The 14,103-nt window shown below is 40.0% G+C and overlaps 1 long non-coding RNA gene across 3 annotated transcripts; it reads left to right on the top strand.

Annotated features, from left to right (window-relative positions):
- Positions 1-1,079: 1,079 nt before the first annotated feature.
- On the top strand, positions 1,080-12,547 carry LOC134557161 (uncharacterized). Of its 3 annotated transcripts, none has more exons than XR_010082000.1 (8): positions 1,080-1,853; positions 2,484-2,687; positions 2,776-2,901; positions 3,180-3,826; positions 3,945-4,016; positions 4,105-4,163; positions 6,372-6,476; positions 11,838-12,547. It is a non-coding gene; the product is annotated as an uncharacterized LOC134557161 (long non-coding RNA). The 3 variants fall into 3 exon arrangements; XR_010081999.1 differs by having other exon boundaries at positions 1,081-1,853; positions 4,105-4,294; XR_010081998.1 differs by lacking the exon at positions 11,838-12,547 and having other exon boundaries at positions 1,089-1,853; positions 3,180-3,296; positions 3,695-3,826; positions 4,105-4,294; positions 6,372-11,823.
- The last annotated feature ends 1,556 nt before the right edge of the window (positions 12,548-14,103 follow it).

Raw genomic sequence — 14,103 nt, 5'->3', positions numbered from 1 at the left:
CAGCTACTGTAAGAAAAAGGAGAGATATTTTTGGAAGGTCTTTTATGAACAGGTAGTGCTTTTTTGGTTTTGGCATTGGAGATTTTGTTTTAATTCAGCCTGAATCCTGTGATGGAATAAGTGAAGCTAAATGAGGTGGATGCTTTTTGAAGGAAAAAGCAGATGGTGAGGGGGAGAAAGTAGAAATAGGAAACATGAAACAAATATATTGTTAGAGATGCCATTTTTCTCTAGTAAAAATGCTTCAGCTTCTTGGTTTGATTCCTTTTTTTTTTACTTCATGTTTTCTGCATGTTTTATTGCATGTTAGGTACCACACAGAGTAATTCAGTTTCTTTTTCAAATAAAAATTCTTAATTCTTTTCAGATATGATGATAACAGATCAAAGAAGGAAGTTAGGAAGCTCCTGTGAAAGAATTTAAATGTGATGAATCATCCAACCTCAGCAGTGAACAATAAATAGGAGGAATTCTACTTTGCTATTACTTAGAGTACGCTGCACAAGGTGCAGTCAGAGTGCAGGTCTTGACTTTACTTTCCTTAAAATCTCTTAGAATAAAGTAGCTCCTGTGTTGTATCATGAAGGCCCAAACGACCAGGAGCTCAGTTTGGAAATGAGTGTGCTCCCCTTTAACTGAATGTCAATTTATCTTTTATAAATAAATCTTTTATTATCTTCTATATTGTTTTTAACAATTTGAGGTGTTCTGAAAGCATTAAGGACCCAACACAAACAAAGTCTCCTGCTGGAATGAATCATGTGGTGATAAACCCTGTGGTTTTCAGTTTTCAGGTTTATTCGCATTTCTATTTATTAAATAGTTACTTGATTCTGCTTTGGGTTAGAAACAGACTGGTTACAAGATGAGAGCTGGTCTTTGGGGGGGCTGATTCATGTCACTGCTGTGCTGTGTCTTTTAATGAGGTGTCAGTATTGCACTGAAAATGGAAATAAATGGCTTTGTGCCAATGTCATAACTCCCTTTCTATCTAGAAATAAAAATTATATAACAAATGCAAAAAGCAAAGTAAAGACTCCCTAAAGAAGCACATTATGAAGTCCAAAATATTAAGAGGGGTCTAAAGGGGAACCAGGGAGAAAACCCAGTGAAAGGGCTGAGCTCCCAATGCCTTCTGGAAACAGGATATTTGGCTAGATCAACTTGGTCTCTGTGAGGGTTTCATCTCATTACACAGATACATTAATTACTGTATAAAGAAGTTTGCATTGGCATTTCCAGGGAGCGGTTGCTCAATCCCGTCTCACAAATTCTCATAAAACACAAGATAAATGGGGTACTTAGACATGTTCCTGGGTTAACTGATGGCTCTTGTAGCAACACGGGGCATTTTGAAATGAAAATTACACTTCAGGAGGCAGAAAGCTTCTGGGCTTTCTAAGGTTTATTATTGCCTTGCTTACAGCTGGGAGCTAAACAAGATGTTTGCTCCGGAAACTACTGAAGCGCAGTGAAATATTCACCAGAAGAAAGGTGATAACACAGCCAGGAGTAATTACCTTGGTTTAACACTTAAATCCTTTTTTTTTTTTTTTAGCCTTTTTCCTTAAAACCGGGGCCGGGCCCCTCCCCGCCCTCACGTGTCCCCGCGCCATCAGCGCGCGCCGCCGGTCACATGGCGCTTGTTTACCTCGGTCACTGCCGGGGGAGGCGGCTGAGGGACCGACAGACACACCGACCCCGAGCGACACACCGACAGACAGACCGAGCGACACACCGACCCCGAGCGACACACCGACCGCCCCCCGGGGACAGCGGGAGATTGGCGGCGGGGAAAAGGCCGTACCCCGCAGGGGCGCTGGGAAGGCTTGTCCCCTCTCCGGCGGTCTGAGGTGTGCGCTTGTCTTCCCTCATGAGCGGCGACAGCGGCTGATGTCCTGACAGGGGCGGCATGAGGCGAGAATGTCTGTGTGTGTGTCTGTCCCAGGAGCGGCGTGAGGCGGGAATGACCCCTCCCTTACCCTCAGGAGCGGCGTGAGGCGGGAGTGTGTGTGTGTCTGTGTCTGTCCCAGGGGCGGTATGAGGCAGGAATGTGTGTGTGTGTGTCTGTGTCTGTCCAAGGAGCGGCGTGAGGTTGGAATGTTCCCTCCCCTCAGGAGCGATGTGAGGCGGGAATGTCCCCTCCCTTTCCCTCAGGAGCGGCGTGAGGTGGAAATGTCCCTTTCCCTCAGGAGCGGCGTGAGGTGGAAATGTCCCTTTCCCTTCCCTCAGGAGCGGTGTGCGTGGCTGTCCCGCAGTCTTTCACCGCGTTCCGACTGGGAGCGGCTCCGTTCTTGGCTGCTGCCGCCGCGCAGAGACGCTGAGAAGGGCAGCCCCGAGCCGTCGGCGCGGGGCTGCAGCGGGTGCTTGACTTGAGGAGCCAAAGGTGTTCGGCCATCAATCCTCGCTGTGCTGCCTCGGGACGCTGAGTACCACCTGTTGTTCTGTGCTCCCTCTCAATAAAGCCCCTCCTTTATTTGCAGGTTCACCATGTCCCTGTCAGCAAGGAGATGTGGAAGGCCCCCTGTGTTGTCTTTTCTGGAAAAGAAAAAGAGAAAGCAAAGTCTTGATAGAAGAAGGGGGAAAACAAGGATTTATGTGGGAAATCATATTGACCGGTGGCTGACACTTAAGGAGAAATTGGATTTCAGAAACGATGCAGAAGTTGCAGGGTTTTTACTGGACATGTGAGTAAATTGTCACGACATTCCTGTGTTTGCTAATACCAAGTAAATAACTCTGAGTGTTGACACCAATTGTGTCTTGTCTTTCTAGGTATGACAGCTACGACCCATTGTCAAAAGCTCCGCTCTGTGCCCTCTCTGAGGATGTGGGAAGGGTCACTGGGAAGGAAGAAAGAGCATTGTCAGCCAGCACTGCTTTAATAGCAGCAGATGGAACGTTAGTGCTTCTTTACTTGAGAAGGGTGGATGAAATATTTTTCTTGGTACCACTTGAAAGACTGTAGCTGATGTTTAAAAACAACAAGATAAAAGTTATGTATCAAAAGGAAAATATACAGCTAATTTTAGTTAAATTGAAAATTTCGATTATCTTCTGTAGATGATTTTCTGTCTTTGTTTTCTTGTTTGTATAGTTGAGCACACTACTGCAGATGAAACAGTGGCAGAACTCTGCAGAGGAAGTGTTTCATTTAACAGCTTGGGTTGTATTTGCAGGTATGACAATCATGACCAGCTGCCTAAAGAATCTGGATTTGGAGATGTGAGAATTGTAGCTGTGAAAGAGGAGCGAGAGCTGCCAAGGGACTGCACGTTGACAAGGACAGATGACACGTTAGTGATACTGTGTTTTTTTGCATGTTTTTCATTTGAAAGTATTTGGAATTGATTTTATTATCACATTTAATTTTTTTTATTAGCAACTCATATCATTCATGCTCTGCTTCATTATCTAAAAGCATCTTGGTGCATAATCGATGGTCCAGTCCTTCTGAGGCAAGAATCTGAAAGAGATATTGGAAAAGTTGTAAAATACCAAAGAGTAAGAGCAGCAAACCCAGTGACTGCCTTCTTTAATTGTGTACAGGGCTGATGAGTGAACAAGGAAATAGCCAGTACTTTACCTGTGTCCCCATCAGCAGTTAGTCTTTTACAGTAGTGCAGTGTCCAGGCAAGTGTGACTGCATGTGCTTTAACCTTTCTCAAAAGAAACCTGTTTCATTGTTGACCAGTGATGTTGCACACCAAATGATGTGTTAAACTGTCTAAAAACCGTGCTCAGCGAGGCCATCCCACCATGGACTGCTGCTGTCTGTTACTGCAGTGTCTCCAGTAACTGTTGAGATCAGAGGAGCCTCCAATAGGTATGCTTGTCCATTACTTTGTCTCTAGGTTTTGATTACCCACAACAGTCTTACTGAATAGTTCATCCATGTCTTAGTTTTCTGACCTTTAAAAAACTGTATCTTTTAATGTGTACAGGGAGACACACAGACCATAGGACATTGCATTGGCATTGCATGATGTGTCCAAACCCCTCGCCAATATGGTGAAGTATGTCAAGTACCAGATTTGTCTGATTTTGATCCCCTTTAGTTTTCCTTGTGGCTTTCCTAATTGTTCTTACTTTTGATTTTGGTAGGTGAACAAGTTGGGGTTCGGAAAGCAATTCTGTGGCAGAGAAGAATCCTTGGAAGCTAGGTCAGGAGCACATAAATACTGGTGAAGCTGAAAAATTCAAGTATATTCTTCAAAAAAGCATTTTTCTCTGGCACTGTAATTTTTGTTTGGAGTGCAGCAGTAACTGAATTCCTGGGACTGATTTGGTACAGGTGAGACAGAGGGTTTGTGTTTAATTGATTGCTTACATCAGCCTTCTGAGATGCAAGAAATATTGTGAAATACTGTTTGGTATGAAAGCAGCAAGACCATACTCAATTGCTAGCTTAGTGTTTTTAGAAATCTGGGCAAATAGAACACAGTGAGTTTTCTTCAGAAAGGAGCAGTGTCTGTGTTGATGTATCCTTTCTTGTTTTCAAAGGTGTGGCACTGCACTTCCTATTGAAGGGAGGTGATGCAGGCGGGTATTTCCTGCTTTCCTGCCACTTGGCTATCAGGTTTTCCTGTTGTTGTTTTGGGCTTTACCAAATATGTCTTTTCATTCTGTGCCTATAAGGGTCAGGAAAAGAGCAAGGTCTTGTTGTAGGTGCCTTATTAGCACATGCAGAATTAATAATCATAAAGCAGCTGTTGTATTCTAGGCTTTTTGCTCTTGAGTCTAGTTTTAGGTTGGCTAAACACTAGCTATTAAGAACTGCACACATCAAAGACAGTGGAGGAAGAACACTTAAATTCAGCTTCATTGGTGCTTAATGTTTGGTTTCTGGCTTGGTTTTGGAGCCTGATGATATTGTCTTTCAGCAGTTGTAGAGAATTAAATTGATGGAGAAACAGTGAGGGAGTCAAGTGACTTCAAGATTCATGCCAGGTGAAATGGAATGGCTTTTTGAGTTGTGGCTATTGGGAGGAGTTGGCAGGTTGAGACAACAGGAAGGGAAGAATGCGCAGAAATTCTGATTTAAAGGGGCATTAGCAAGGCAAAGCCAAATGTAAGGGTTACCAACCCCCACATCCAGTAAGGTTTCTGAGGACAATCAGTCCTTCTCCAATGCTTCTTCTCTTATTAGCTTCTAACTTTAACATTTGGAATTTAACCAAGCTAATTTAAAATTCTTTTTTCCTGTTTACATGTAACAATTACAAAGCTGTCAAAGCAGATAATAAATAATGTTTTAAAAAATATATGTTATTTGTTCTAACCTTGAAAAGTAATGAGTCAAAAGTAGTTGAACAGGGTTTTTTGAGGAAGATTTGGGGAATTCTTTGGGAAGAATCTGAGATTCTTTTACTGTTGTAGAAGTTGAATGATAGGGATTCAAAATTTCCATTAGCTGTGTTAATAAGACAGATTCTCATGAAAGAACTGCCCATGCCAGAGTTGGAGTAAGATGATCTTTAAGGTCCCCTCCGACCCAAACCATTCTGTGATTCTATGGACTGACTTTTTTGGGATTTGATTATGGACTGTATCTTTTTTCCTCCTCAATTCAGTAAAAAGAAACAGAATACAAATACAAATTAGATACTCAGAAGTGTCACAGCAGTTCAGAGAGGAAGGCTGAAGGGTGCAGGAGGATGGGTTGGTGTCAGAAACAAATTTTGAGTTGGGAAGCCCCAGCTTTGTGGGAGGCTTTAGCCTGTCCCCCTCTCCTAACTTACTATGACAAAGGTGAACAGAGGAGTTTCTTAGCAAGCAGGAAAGTAAAAGTTAAATTTAAAATAAAAAGGGGAAAAAAAAGTCTGATAAATATAACCTGCTTGGTAGGACAAATGCTCTCCAAACAAATCAATTTTCAGTGCCTTGTTTTGACTAGTTGCAATTTTTAATTGGCCTAAAAGATTCTGCATGTTTTTGATCTTTAGTGTTCATAGTTTGTTTTTAATTAAAGAAAGAAAAAAAACAAACCCAACCACCCCTTACCCCTGACAAACCACAGTCTGTGGTTGTTTCACTAATGTGACTTCAAAGAGACTGCAGCACAGCTTTTCCTTACAGACAATTGAGTGGTTAGTCTCAGACAAATAATTTCTTGTAATGCTGAATGTTGGTCTGTATTTCACTATAGTGAAACCTCTGTTTATATATTATAAAACATAAGGTGTTGGTCTCTTTATGTGTATTGCACATAGAAGAGCACAAATGCACTTATTGTGGTATTTCCTCTTATTTCCAAGTTAGAAGATTGTATTAAAGGAATGCACTTCCCTAGACATAGTGAAACAATATAAACTTATTTCATGTTTATTTGAATGTCATATTGTAACTCAAATTATTGTCTTGCTTTCCAGGGTGAGCAGCAAGAAGAAAATCAAGCTCTTGCATAACAATACAGGGGCAGTTTCTACTCCATTTTGATTTTGCTGTGAGGTTGTTGTGAACTGTAAAGAATTACTGTAAGTTGTGTGAAATTCCATGTTGAGTTGATAGCACATTAAACTTAATTACCTAAAGTTTTATTGTGTTATGTTAATGTTAATAAAGTGTGTAGAGTGGATTATTTATCTGGGGGAGTCTGTACAGAGTTCTCTGAGGGGCAACAAAAAAGGACCAGCCAAAGTGGTCATGGTATTGCTAAACTTAGTCAGAATTTAGTAACTTTCTGTAGGTTTTCTTAACAACTGAGTTCCTTACATTTTATTAAAAACTCAAAAGGATTAAGATAAAGACAATATTCTGGTGTCAGTTGCAGCATCAAGTGTGCTTCCATCTGAACGTGTTTCTTGGAATGCCTCTCTTTAGAGAACAAATTTAACATATCCCATATATTGGAAAGCATTTGTGCAGTTGATTGATGCCCTGAAAAATGATGGGTAAAAATGCTGGACTGCAGATTGTGTTGTGTTGGAGCCTTTGAAAAAATGAGTAATTGAGATCAGCTACTCTGGTGCTTTTCTGAAATCTTTGGTGATTGAATCATTTGATATCTTCTGCTTTGGCTGTTGATGGTACAAAAGCTGATACATGAGCTGATACGTGATGCATCTTGATTATTTTCCGCTGTAACAGAGATGAAATAAGCGCAGCAGTTTCAGTAACTGAAGTTCTGCAGAGCTCTGTTGGCAGTTCAGGATGTTTTGTAGTGTGAGTAATCCTGGAAAGGTTTTGAGCAGAGAAGCTGACACTGGTACAGTATTCAGGTTATTCAGTGTGTGGCTGTCAGAAGCACAGAAACTCCCAGCTTTCTGATTTTAACATTTTTGTCTTTAACCACACACTTGCATAAGCTTTCAGGTCTTGATCTTAGAGCATTCAAGCCAGCTGGGCTTTCCCACCAACTTACACTAGAACAGCCTCTCTGTGGGGAGAAATTCCCCTAATTAGATCATTCTATTCTGCATTCAGTTTTTGAAATGAGCTACTTCACTGGCTGTAAGAAACTGCTGTTGCTCTTAAATATTGATGTGTTTGAAATATCCAAATTCAATGTTGTTTTATGAACAATAGATTTTTCTCTAAATGTTGCACAGATAGATCTTTAAAAAAAAAGTTGAGAAGGCAGTTGTTTGAGACTTTCTCAAAATGAAAATGCCACTTCCTCTGTATTTGTGTTCTCTCTTTGCTCTGTACCTTTCAGATTTTTCTGTGACTACCAAACATTGATTCATTTAAATAACTCAGTTTGACTCATGGAAGAAGTGTGACTGGTGACACTTATTCTCAGTGAAGTGTCTTCCAGTGCTCTCAGATTTTCAATTGCTGGTGTCATTACAGTGAGAAGGGAAGAGGACTCTGCCTTCCATTCCATTTTCCTCCAAAGTCTTCAAGATCAGAAGAATCCACAACTGTTCCATATTCTCAGCCAGCTCAGCCTTGTTCTTGTGCCTTTTTAAATGCATGCTGCAAATATTTATATTATTTAATTACTTACTGTTATGCAGGTAGAATAATACTGCCTGTACCTGATTTGCTGAGTTGCACTCACTATGTAAATGACTGGTAGAGTGATTATTCTTGTTCCTAGTACTGGAATATAGTACACTTCTTCCCTTACTAAGGCTTCAAACCTCCCATTACACTGGCACTTCATGCTGAAGAAAAATCAAGAGAAAGCAGACTTCTAAACATTTCCTTTTGTACTCTTGTAGTGTGACAGATGATGTATTTGGGTTGCTATATGAGCATATGCTTTTGAATATCTGGCTTCTGTAGAGCAGGTTATTATCATTGTTATTTTCCAGTAAAGTTAGCAGAGTGGTGAATGGAAATGATTCTGAAACAAAATTCTTTCTTCCATGGATACGATGAGCAGTGGCTCTGCTTTAGTCAACATGGCCAAAGCTTCCTGCTGCTGTGGGTGTGTGGGAATGGTGGAATTTGACTGTGTTCAGATGTCAGAACTAAACCCTTAAGAATTACTTACCCTCTTATTTCAATGATACATTAAAAATGTACATTTAGGAGAATTACTTTAAACAGAATCATAAGTTGTGCTGTTGACAATACTGAATACTTAGGGCTAAAACCTATAGTGTTAAATGAGATTTTTTTTCTTTAGAGGTTTATAGTGAAAGGCAAATAGTAGCTATAAAACAACCAGATTTTAGTTTTGTTTTGTATTTGTAAAGTGGACTTACTGTGCCAGTTGATTTCCTTAGAACTGTGGATCCATCAAATCTTTTGCAATGTATTTACATACATAAACTGGGAAACTTCATCCAAATAAGAGCTGTTCTGAACTTAAATTTCAAACCATTAGTTAAAGAATTGAAGTTACAAGCACTGGTTTTCATAGTACTTACTTAATCTTCCATTACTTTGCCTTCACGAGAAGCTGTTTTCTAAAATCACAGTAACTGCAATTGTGCTCTTAGCTCACATAATGTAGTAGCACCTGAAAACTTGTGTGTCTTGCTGGGAAAAGGTAGTCTGGCCTGTATTGTGATTTACTTTTGTCTGAAACCCTCTACAAAACAGGAGGGAAAATTGTTTAAAGTAGCTCTTACAGATTTCTCGATGAAAGAAGTTTTGCAGATTATCCCAGACCCACTGGAGAGGGCAGTAGAACTGAGGTGAGATACTGGAATAGGGTATTATTACCTTAGAGAAGCAGTGTTTCAATGCCTTGTTTTCTTGCCATTTCAAATTGCTGTTTAATTCTCTGGCTCTTTTCTTTTTCTGAATGCTTACAAGTCTGTAAAGCTTGATCAGACAGTCATGAGGAATACTGCAGCAAGGCACACTGTTTAACTGCGTTAAACACTGTTAGCAGGGATGCAGGAACCTGGTTTTATTCTGAACTCTTCAGGCTTAGTAGATCATAATGGGTTTTATCTTGTGGTAAAATTGAAATATGAAATATGACTTTTATAAGCCATGATCATTTGTCTGATTTAATGGTATGAAATACTATCATCAGTGTGATGATGTTTGTTATTACTTTTGCAAGAGGCTTACGTGTCCTGTGCCTGTTAGCGAGGAGTCTTTGGGCTTCTAAATCAAGACAGCCCAACCAAGTTTCAGCTGTGTGTCATATTAAACATGTTCTCATGAGTCACTGCTGAGAATGCTGATCAGTGGATAGCAGGAAGGACAGTGCATCAAAGGAGGAATTCCAGAGGTAGGAGAAGAGGAGTTTCAGTTTGAGATGTGGGTCAGAGAGGAATGGTGAACCTGAGTGCTGTTTGTGGTTTGAGCCCTGTGCCAGGACAAGCCTGCTTCCTCTCTTTTCCCCTGCCTCAGCAGAAGCGATGGATTTCATTTACAATTCCAGAGAGATTCCTCACCACTGCAGCACTCAGAGCCCTGCCAGTGGGGATTGTGGTTTTACAATGCTGAGGATTCAGCAGATAAACTGGACACTGCTGAGATCAGGTAGAGCTGATAAGTGTGAGAAGTTACATCTTCCCCACCTCCCTTAGGTCACAGAGCAATACTTCTTTCTGTAGTTCTTGTGCATAAATGTGATGCTGGCATGTATTTAAGAAGCCAAAATCAGTCTGCTCCACTCAGTGCTGTGTGTAATCATGCTCTGTGTCCAGTGGAGCTGTATCCAGAGACTGCCCAGGGTACCTAGAAATAAAGAGGGCAAGTGTTTGTGTGTGTGTGTACACACACAGCTCCACTCTCCAGTTTATTTTATGAAAGCTTAAACTAGCATGGATTGAAGAGGACCTTTAAAGGTCATCTCATCTACCCTGCTCCAAGCAGGGCTGACTTCAGGTTTGGATCAGGTTACTCAGAGCCTTGGCCTTCTGAGAACCTGGGTATTCTATAGAATTTTGTAATGTTCTTTCATAAAACACAGGATCCAGAATGGTTTCATCTTGCATTTCTATTTTCCATTTTTATTTTTTACTCTCATTGTAGTAGTGCTGATCCATGGCTTTTAAGATATGTGACCTGACAGTATGGGAACCGTTAAAATACATTCATGGGGGCAACTTATTGCAGCTACAGACAGTTTCTGATTTGAATAGCTTTGTCTGTGCTAGGTAACACTGTGCATGTGGAGATGTTTTAAGATGTATCACAAAGACCTTTCTTTCTCTGGCTTTAAGAGAGGATATGGTCTGAAGTGGCTGAAGGCACTGTGCTAAGTAATCTTTTTTGTGTGGTTACTGCTGGGTGTTTGTAAACATCTCCTGTCTATAGTAGCAAAAATACTTTGGTAAGTATGTATGCAGTAAGTAGAGACAGTGAAAAATCAGAGTCTCTGGTATGGACATATGTTGCTATTTGACTTAGTTACATTGGTTCTTTGGCTTCAGTCAGGTTAAGTGACAACCTGCATATGCTTTCCTAAAAAAAATGTTGGGGTTAGATATTTTAAATCTAATTGAAGAAGTAATTGTTTTTCAAGATAGGCTATTCTTTTGTGAGTGTGTATTCCTGTTCTTTATCTCCACATCTTTGGAATATCTGTTAAATCTCATCCTTGTTCTTCCTGGTTCTCTACACAAATTTCTTTCCCCTCCTATATGCTCCTTCTTGGTTGGTCAACTTTGGTGCAGAGATCAGAAGATATTTCAGCAGAAGAATTTCATCAATGTTTGTAAGCTTTGTTTAAATAATAATTTCAAAGCACTTTTTGACATGACCTATTTTTCAAATGAACTTGCAGTAAAAGTAAGACATGAAGTGCTATCTTCAGTGGCAGAAAATAAAATCCCATTGTAGTAGATTTTTTTTGAATTTAAAAAATCCCTCATAGGATAAACTCGACCTGGCTTTGAGTGTGGTACGATAGTGTTTAGCTTGTGATTCAGCTGTTGATCTAGGATGACTTAAATTGAATCTCTACAGAGCAGCTCTGATAATTCTTGTGCTGGTTTAAATCCTAAATTAGATAAAAGTACTTGAGGATAATAGACTGCAACATATTTAATATATCCCAGTGACTTGTCTTTTCTTTTCCAGAAGAGCAGATGAAAGTACAGGAGGCAGTAGATAATTCTCATAGGTGAAAATGTTTATTGTTTGTAACATCCTGATTCAGTGTGTTGTATGGGCTTGCAGATATGAGCTTGGGGAAGATTTGAGCAAAAATACCTCACCAGGTTGTGCTTTGGTTGGGAACTTTGCTATAAATTAAGACAGCTGCAGGTGTGTTTTGTGAACGTGTAGAAAAAATAACTGTTCCTGTAATCCTGTAATTCATGTAGCTGTTGTCTCTCTATGTTTAAAATACTCCTAAACCAGCATTTTTTAAAAGTCTCATCATACGATAAAAATTTGCATAACTTTATTTCAAGATTGATGAATTACAAATAAATATAGGAAATGCAGGAATAAGGTTATTTTTTCTTCTTTTTTAGGATAGCTTCCAAAAGCCATAGCCAGAAGAGGATCTCTGATGGGAGTCTAGAAATGCTCTAGTGAGTGTGCACAGTGTTCCTGTCAGAGCTCGTTCCAAGGCTGTGCAGGGCCATCCAGGGTAACAGTGGCTCTGGGGTGGGACAGGGCCCTGGGCTCATGTTCCATCTCCCACAGCTGCTGCTGCTCTCCCCTTCTCCTTTTCCAGTCTCCCCACAGCCTCTGACACACTTTGTGAGTCCATGTGGTAACCTGGAGACAGGAACTCTCCTAAACACACCCTCTGAAGGGTGCTGGCTTTGATTGGGGTTTTTATTCCTGTCATTTCTTTCATGTGGTTTGTTCTCAGTCACACCAGGGAGGTGCTGTGAGGCTGGGAACCAGTGGCAAGCCCAGGAAGTGACACTGCCACTGCAAGCTTGGGATTGAACTGTGGGCTAAACACTGATCTCTGACATGAAACACCTTTTCACCTTGTAGTCATGCATAAAAGCACTGAGGAAAAAGCTGATCCAGCTATTCAGATCATTATGTCAAGTTATTCTGGGATCTTAGGCAAATAATACCAATTTTTGGTGACAAATTTAAAGCCTATTGAGCATTAGAAATAGGATATTAAGGGTTTAACTTAAAATTATGAGCTTCCAGAATGCTGACTTTAAGAACTTTTTTCATTTGCCTATTCTGCCTCATATCTTCTTAATAAAAATAACCAAAAACCAAAAACAGGTGTTAAGATACTTAGTAGATGTTTTAAGTTCACTTGTTTCAAATTTTTATTACTCTTTGATACCAGATATTTGTGGTGTAAAATGGCAAAGGGGAGTTCCAAACTGCAGGGCAGTATTGATGTATTTAATGGTGGGCTGACACCAGGTGTTCTCAGAGAGGGTGAGTTTTGTGTTTAAAATTTTGTATTGGGAATTGGAAGAAAAAAATATTATTAGATACAAAAATGTGTCTCTTTTGGATGTCCAGTGATCCTCTCTCCTTTCCTGCTCCCATCCATCCTAATCTTGATGTATTCAGTTACAGCTGTGAGTGGTATTTTTCTTCCCCTCTTGTCTACTAAAACCCTGCCTCTGCAATTACTGCAACTCTTTTATTGGGGAGAAATAGCCTTTCAGTCTTTTCTTACAAAGGAAGAAAATGAATGGAGTGAGATTTTTCAGCTGCATTTACATGTTTGGTTTTGTGTAAATACTGAACAGAATCACAGGTGTCTGATGTTCAAAAAAAGTTGATAAACTGAATGAAAAATGTTATCTGTGGAAGAAATTGAAGACTGTTACTGGTCTTAATTATAGGAAGCATGTTCCTACCTATTTGCTTTTTTCTTTAATCAAAATGGAGCAGAAATCAAAGAAGAACAATGCATAAATCATTCATACAACAAACACATTTTGTTGTACAAGGGCTATTAGAATAAGAGATCTGAAAAGCCTCTGAGGTAGTGGGCTACTAAATGCTGTACTTGGGATGTCTTAGTGACACCAACTCAGGTCACAATGTGCCCTCAAAGCTTGCCCAGCCTGAGAGGGGCCAAAACCCCTGGTTTGAAATTCAGAAAGATACCTTTACATTGAGCACCATTTCTCTTAAAATGTGCAGAAAGTAAAACACACGCAAAAATGTCAGGCAGGAAGACCATCACTGGCCCCCAAACTTGCAAATAAAATCAGTTCTGGAGAGCTCTGTGCCAGTATATGATAAGAAATGTATTGAATGATGTGTGACAGGTTGGTTTGCAGAATTGTGCTCACATCAATAATCAATTTGATTCCTGCAAAGGACTTCTTACTAAGTGTTTTCTGGGGAGGAACACACAGCCTTATTAAGTAAAATAAAGGCAATTTGAGTGAAAAGTTCCATTAGGGATGTGATGAGGGAAAATACAAGTAGTCCCTTGAAACTGATTAGTAGAAAGTTAAAAATTCATTAGAATCCTGGAGCCTGCCAACACACTAATTAATTAAGTTGTTGAGTTGCTGAGCTCCTCAAGTCATCCCCAGCACTGACCAGCCCCAGGGCAGTGATAGCAGTCTGGAGGGCAGAGTTTCTGTAGCTGCTCTATTTATAGACAGGTTCTAAATTTAACAGTGTTTTACAAATATATTTTGGGTTAGAAACTTTAATGGGGATGTGTGAAAGTTGTCTGATTTTAAGCTTGTGTCCTTGGGAGAGAGGGCAATGTGTATGTGAGCTGCACATATATTTCAACTCTATTTTAAACTCTCAGTTTCTGGTTTTATTTATATCTAAGAATCC

The sequence above is a fragment of the Prinia subflava genome, chromosome 12, assembly GCF_021018805.1.
Source record: "Prinia subflava isolate CZ2003 ecotype Zambia chromosome 12, Cam_Psub_1.2, whole genome shotgun sequence".
In the NCBI taxonomy this organism is placed as follows: Eukaryota; Metazoa; Chordata; class Aves; order Passeriformes; family Cisticolidae; genus Prinia; species Prinia subflava.
This window is presented reverse-complemented; position numbering and strand designations above follow the sequence as displayed.